A 6,000-nucleotide genomic window follows, 5' to 3' on the forward strand; every position below is an offset into this window, starting at 1 on the left:
AACCGACTGAGCCACCCCAGCACCCTGGGAGCAGTATTTTAAAGAAGCCCTCCAAGTCCTTCTTATCACACTAAAGTAGAGACCATGAAAAATGGGGCAGGTTCGCATGTGCCGAAAAGTGAGGAAGGACACAGAAGCTTAAGGCAATAGCATTAGTCAAGTGCTCAGGCATGAAAGCAGAATAGGAAAGTGTTCGATTCAACCTGACTGGGGTGGGGTGTAGGTGGTGAAGAGGAACAATAAGATTCAAAAGGTGGGTTAGAGGGGTGCCCGGGGCTCGAGCTCACGAACCGTGAGCTCCTGACCTGAGCTGAAATCAAGCGCCGGATGCTTAACCAACTGAGCCACCCGGGCGCCCCACCCCCATAACCTTTTCAATCTGCATTTCCAGGGATGTGGCCCAGAAATTACATTCTTAAATAATCTTTCCAGGTGATTCCTGGGCACCCAGGCTGGCACTGGTTCGTGAAATGGAGTTTGGGAGTCACTGCTTTACTGACAAACACGTTCCTGAAAAGCTGTTTATTCATGGAGATTTTATTAGTGAAGTTACTTGTGGAAAGTACCAGCAAGTGCGCTTAGAGGCAAGCTTCAGCGAATCACTTTCTCTAGGATGTTTCAATAAAACCCATATGGAATTTGAATGCAAAACCCCAGACAACTTTCAGTAAGATGTGACAGTGTTTGGGTGGTTAAGGCCAGCACCTGGTATTAATGATGCCATAATGGCTGGACGAACGCAACATGGGGGCAATGATTCAAAAGGCTTCGTCTAGCTTTGCAGCCACATGAATGAACCTTAAAGCGATAATATCGGAAAGGAGAAAGTGCTAGTAGGATGTGATGCCCACAGAGCCATGGCTTCAAAATGGAAATCTCCACCATGTATCCATTTTGAGGTCACAGGGAAAGTTGAAGCAACAGTCTAAGGATAAAAGTAGACACTCATCCCAAATTATGTTCCAAGAAGAATTACACACCATATGACTGCCAAGATGCTTCTTCTAGGTTTAAGATTTTAAGTTTATGTTCTTTGGGCTCATCTACCTTGAAGACGGATGAAAGAAAACAAAGTTGGGGAGGGGGTGTAGTGCCCAAGCATCAGTTAGTAACCCGGTCTTCTACAAAATGCACAGAGACCGATGATTCTGCATCTGAAGATCTGTCTCTTCCAGCCATGTAATATTTTAAGATTATGATTTTCATTTAAAGTAAGCATATCTGTTACTGAAGTGTCTCCTCACTTACATGAAAACACCTTAGTTTGGCGAGCTGGGAGGTTGGCATACGAGTTTTCTCAGCACGGTGCTCGAAAGTCAACTTTAAGCAAGAAATTGGTAGTATTTAACCTTCTGACAACGAAGGCAGCTTCTTTTTCTCTCTGAGGGCTCCTAATCTTACCCCCCAGAAATCTCCAGCCCCTCCTTCATTTCCAAGTCCTTTCCCAAGGCCCACTGCTATAAACAGGAAGGACGAGGCATGTCTGATAAAGCAGCTCTAGGTTGAGAAGTTGAGAAAGGGTTAAATTTAACATGTGAGGCACTTTCCCGCTGGCTAATACCTTAGTTGGGGGGGAGGAGGATGCAAGAAAAGGAAATAATCCCCAATCATTACTGTGGCTTGATCGAGGAAAGGAATTACTTCCCAATCATTACCGTGGCTTGACCTGTGTGTTGGGAGCACGGACTTTTACTCAGAAGCTACGTCCTGCCTTGACATTCCACCCCCCCCCCCACCCGGCCCTAGGCCGAGGAAACCCACGCAGGAGTCACCCAAGAGGATCACAATCCCAGTAGCATTTCCCCCATTTGGTTTGCTTTCACCTACCTTAGAAGTGGAGACGCAATGGGCCTGACCGTGAAGAGGAAACACGATGCCACAATGGACTAAAATCTTAAAAGGACCTGTCGCTATCAGTGCCAACAGTCACGCGCTCCCAGGGGGAGGAAGCTTCTCGGTCACATCGTCATCGTGCGTTTCTGAGATTGGCAAGAGTCTGCATCTGAGTCAAAGTGCCTTCAGCGCCCTAAGCCCGTGCTGGTTTCAGGGGCTCCAGGCAGGGAAAGCAAATAATCCCAAGTAATGGCAGGGGTCAGTGGCCCCTGTGCGGTCCACATCAGACCGTTCTGAGGAGTGGTAAGTCACAGGGTCTATATTGCGGCTATTTTTAGTGAAACCAGATTCCTTCCCCAAGTTCTCTTGCTTCCAACTTGTTCTAAGTGTAGGAGACCAGCTGTGGTCAGATCATCTTACTGGACCAAGGCTCTGTCAAGGCGCAGGGACCTAGCGAGGGAGGCGGAGCAAAGAGCTGGCAACTATCGACGCTTTGGTTTTTCTTCGCCATCTCAGACATCTCCAGAGGAGGGGGATCCTTTGGAAAGTGTTACTACCCCGGGGAGTGGCCATTCCCCTCCAGTCTGGCAGAAACCTGGTAGCTAGATGATATTAGAGAGAAAAGTTGAGAAGTTGGCAGTCATTTCCCTGTCTTCCCCAATTCCTAACTCTCTCTTTCTCTGTTTCTCCTCCTCCCTCCCTCTCTGTTTCTCCTTCTCTCTCTCTCTCTCTCTCTCTCTCTCTCTCTCTCGTATGCGTGCGCGCGCGTGCGCACACACACACACACACACACACACACACACACACATATTTGCATGTCTGTGCCAGGTTCTGCAGCCAAACCCGGATACTGGCCTGGCTCGCTAGAAGGGTCTAGAAAAGAATGTCTTCATCCAGGAGCCAGAAAGCGTGAGGAGGACTGATGTCTGATCGCTTTGCAGCTGTCATTGTTCCAACAGGTAGTTTTATTGGGGAAGAAAATTCGGGGAACATTTACTTTGGCTCTAAACCTTGGCCAGAGGTGTTAATTCCGAAGAAGACAGCTCTCTGGGATCACGAGCGTGATAAGCACCTTCCCCAGATTCATCCAGGTAAGCATTTAACAGCCTGTGCGCCATGACCCGTTAGATAGTAGGGAAATCTATACAGTGGGCTGTGTCAGCATGTAAAAATGAAAAGAAATAAAATAAAGAGAGTAGACTAGAACAGAACTGAACACAAGAAAGCAGGCTAGACTAGAACTGCTCGCACTACGCACCAGAAGGATGGGTGTTGTTCTGCGGAACTTTTGTTTCTTCAATCGCCGCACAAAACACATTTCTGACTGCCGGTCCCCACAAACAGTCTACTTTTTTGGAAAACACTAACCTAGATGATTTGGTAGAAAAGCACAGGAAGACAAGCCCTCAGGCCACCCCCAGTTTTGCAACTACTACGTGACTACGACTACTATAACCGCTATTTTGGGGGTTTGTCATGTGTCAGGCGCCATTCTAAGTGTTTCATGTTTATCATCTTATTTAACACGTGTGAAAGCCTGAGGCAAATTCAGCCAGGTTCTACAGAAGCAGCAGTAGGCTCAGCATCAAAGTCAAGCAGCTTGGGGTATGAACCTAGGTGCACCTGTCTGCAAAGTTTGTGTTTTTTCTTCGTTTTTAATTTTTAAAAAATGTTTTATTTATTTTTGAGAGAGAGCGAGCGAGCATGAGCTGGGGAGGGGCAGAGAGAGAAGGGGGGAGAGAATCCCCAAGTAGGCTCCATGCTGACAGCAGAGAGCCCGACGTGGGGCTCGATCTCACAAACTGCGAGATCAGGACCTGAGCTGAAATCGAGCATCAGACGCTTAACCGCCTGAGCCACCCAGGCGTCCCTCCAAAGTTTGTGTCCTTAATAGCTCCAGACCACTTCCCTCTTTAATTGGTCAATACATAGTTAAATTCACTCATTAAACCTATTAATGAAAATCCTGGCTGTGCTGGTGGCTTTATAGAACACGAGAATGTTTAGAAAAATAATTTCAGGTTCCAGGAAACTTCTAGTAACCTCCACATAAAGAGAGGATTTAATTTGGGATTCGTTGCCTGTTTGACTCGGAACCTCAGGCCCTAAACCCACCCCCCTAAGCCCCTCTGTGGGCATGTGAAAAGTCAGCTGGAAGCATATGATTTCCAGGCACCAGATTTCCATGTTCTTCCCCCTCTAGTTGCTTCCACTCTAATGCCACACAGAAATCTTGTGCCAGAGTGCATTTGGTTTTTGTCTTTTTATAGTTTGAGCTAAATTGGTTCAACCACTTTTGAGTTGACGAGGGGAAAAAAAATCCTACTTCTTCCACTTCCAAAATAGGCTCCTCTTTTGGGCACACAGAAAGCTCAGAAAAGGCTGAAACTTTGAAACTTCCCACTTCACATATGGGTACATTTAGGTCCTCGTTACTTTCAGATTTACTTTTGAAATTCCTAGTGATTTGCTCATTTTGCAAACTCCCGGGCTCTGTTGTCATTTTTGTCGTTCTCATCGCGCTTACCTTGCAGGCGCGCCCCAGTAGGTTCTAGACCAGAGGAATGGCCTCCACAAGTGCCACCTAGTGGAGGGGGGGGGGCCTGGGGGGGATGGGAAGGGGGAAAAGCCCAAATACCGCCTCCCACAGAGTCCCCGTCTGGAGTGCAGTTTAGTACCCAAGAGGGGAGGCCCTCTTTTGTTTCCTGGCGGCTTGGCGTGAGCCAGAGCAGGATCTCATGGCTGCTGGCATGGGACTGTCTTCAAACCAGGGAAGGCTGAAACTTGACCTAACTGGCTATTCACTTCTCTGCAGCAGCTCTTGGCCACAGCATCAGAGCTTCTCTGATCTCTTTGTTTGGAATGAAAACCAATTGACTCATCAACACGTGCAGCATTTCCAGGGAAGACGGCCTCCATTGTCCCCAGTGACGCGACCAGACACTGGGGCCCCAGGTGCTGTCAGGAGGCCAGCCCAAATCTCAGCTCTCCAGCTTGGGGGCCCAGCGACTTCCTGGCTGGGCTTTGCTCATAGGGGCAGACCTTCACCCCCACCTGTAGCTACATCCTTCCGACGCTTTTCAAAACAGGAACAGTTGTCTCCGTCCCCACATTCTCCTGGCTATTCTATTTTTGCCAGCGTGCAATAAGATACTGCAAGCCTGCTCCAGCCAGAGCGGCACTGACCTGACTCCCCAGCCCTAGGGCGTGCGCCCAGCCCTGCCTGTGCTAGTCACCACACTCCCAAAAGCACCAAAGAAAAAGCAAAGGGGTTCTACTTCTCAACCTTACCACTCTGCCTGAAGCTTCTATGAACAAAGGACATTTAATAATAGAATCCCTCCTCTGGTATTTATAGCACCATTTGCTCAAGGCTGTTTTAGGCTTTATTTTTAAAATCACAGCCTTTGTCACAACCTCCTGGGAGCTGGAACAGAAGGCAGGGATCAGCAGCTCCACTCTGCAGACCAGGAAACTGAGGCTCAACCAAGAGAGACTAGTCCAAAGAGAGACTAGTCCAGCTGGGAAGCAGAAGGCTCGCCCCGGCAAGGTGCCTGCTGGGAAGGCTGTGATCCTTCATTTACCTGTTCATTCATTCTCCCAATGTGAACTACGTTCTGACTCTTTTCTTGGTGCCACACGAGGCACCAGGGAAACAGAGAGGAAGCAGTCTATGGTCTCCTGTTTCTTCAACAAATACATTTGAAGGAGACAAAAGGGAATGGGGAACTTAATGATTGAAAGCTATCTGAGAGACAACGTATGGACCTTGTTTGGACCTTGAGCCAAACATACCAAATGTAAGAACATATTTATGACACGACTGGGGGAATTTTAACGTGGGCTGGATATTTGATCGCTGAGGAATTGTTGTTGATTTTTTTTTAGATGTGATATGGTGATAAAATTACCTTACCATTTAGAGACATACATTGAAGCATTTATTGACAAAATGATATGAGGTTTGAGAATGGCTTCAAACCATATGTGGTTGATAGGAGAAAACAGGCAAGGATAAAGAGGAAATAAGAATGCCCTTGAGTTGATGATTGTTATCGCCGGGTAGCTCGTGAGGGTAGCCAATTGTACTTTTCTCTTTAGGTTTTGTATATACTTGAAGTTTTCTATAATCTATGAATAAAAATAATTTTAAAAAAAAAGAAGTCA

The 6,000-nt window shown here is 47.2% G+C and overlaps 1 protein-coding gene across 1 annotated transcript in view; it reads right to left on the bottom strand.

Annotated features, from left to right (window-relative positions):
• FGF13 (fibroblast growth factor 13) overlaps nt 1-2,084 on the bottom strand; it is a 469,640-nt gene extending 467,556 nt beyond the window's left edge. Inside the window, exon 1 of the mRNA XM_045471974.1 lies at nt 1,828-2,084. The gene's annotated coding sequence lies outside the window, so the exon portion shown is untranslated. The remainder of the gene's footprint in view (nt 1-1,827) is intronic.
• Between the last annotated feature and the right edge of the window lie 3,916 nt (nt 2,085-6,000).

The sequence above is a fragment of the Leopardus geoffroyi genome, chromosome X (assembly GCF_018350155.1).
Source record: "Leopardus geoffroyi isolate Oge1 chromosome X, O.geoffroyi_Oge1_pat1.0, whole genome shotgun sequence".
In the NCBI taxonomy this organism is placed as follows: Eukaryota; Metazoa; Chordata; class Mammalia; order Carnivora; family Felidae; genus Leopardus; species Leopardus geoffroyi.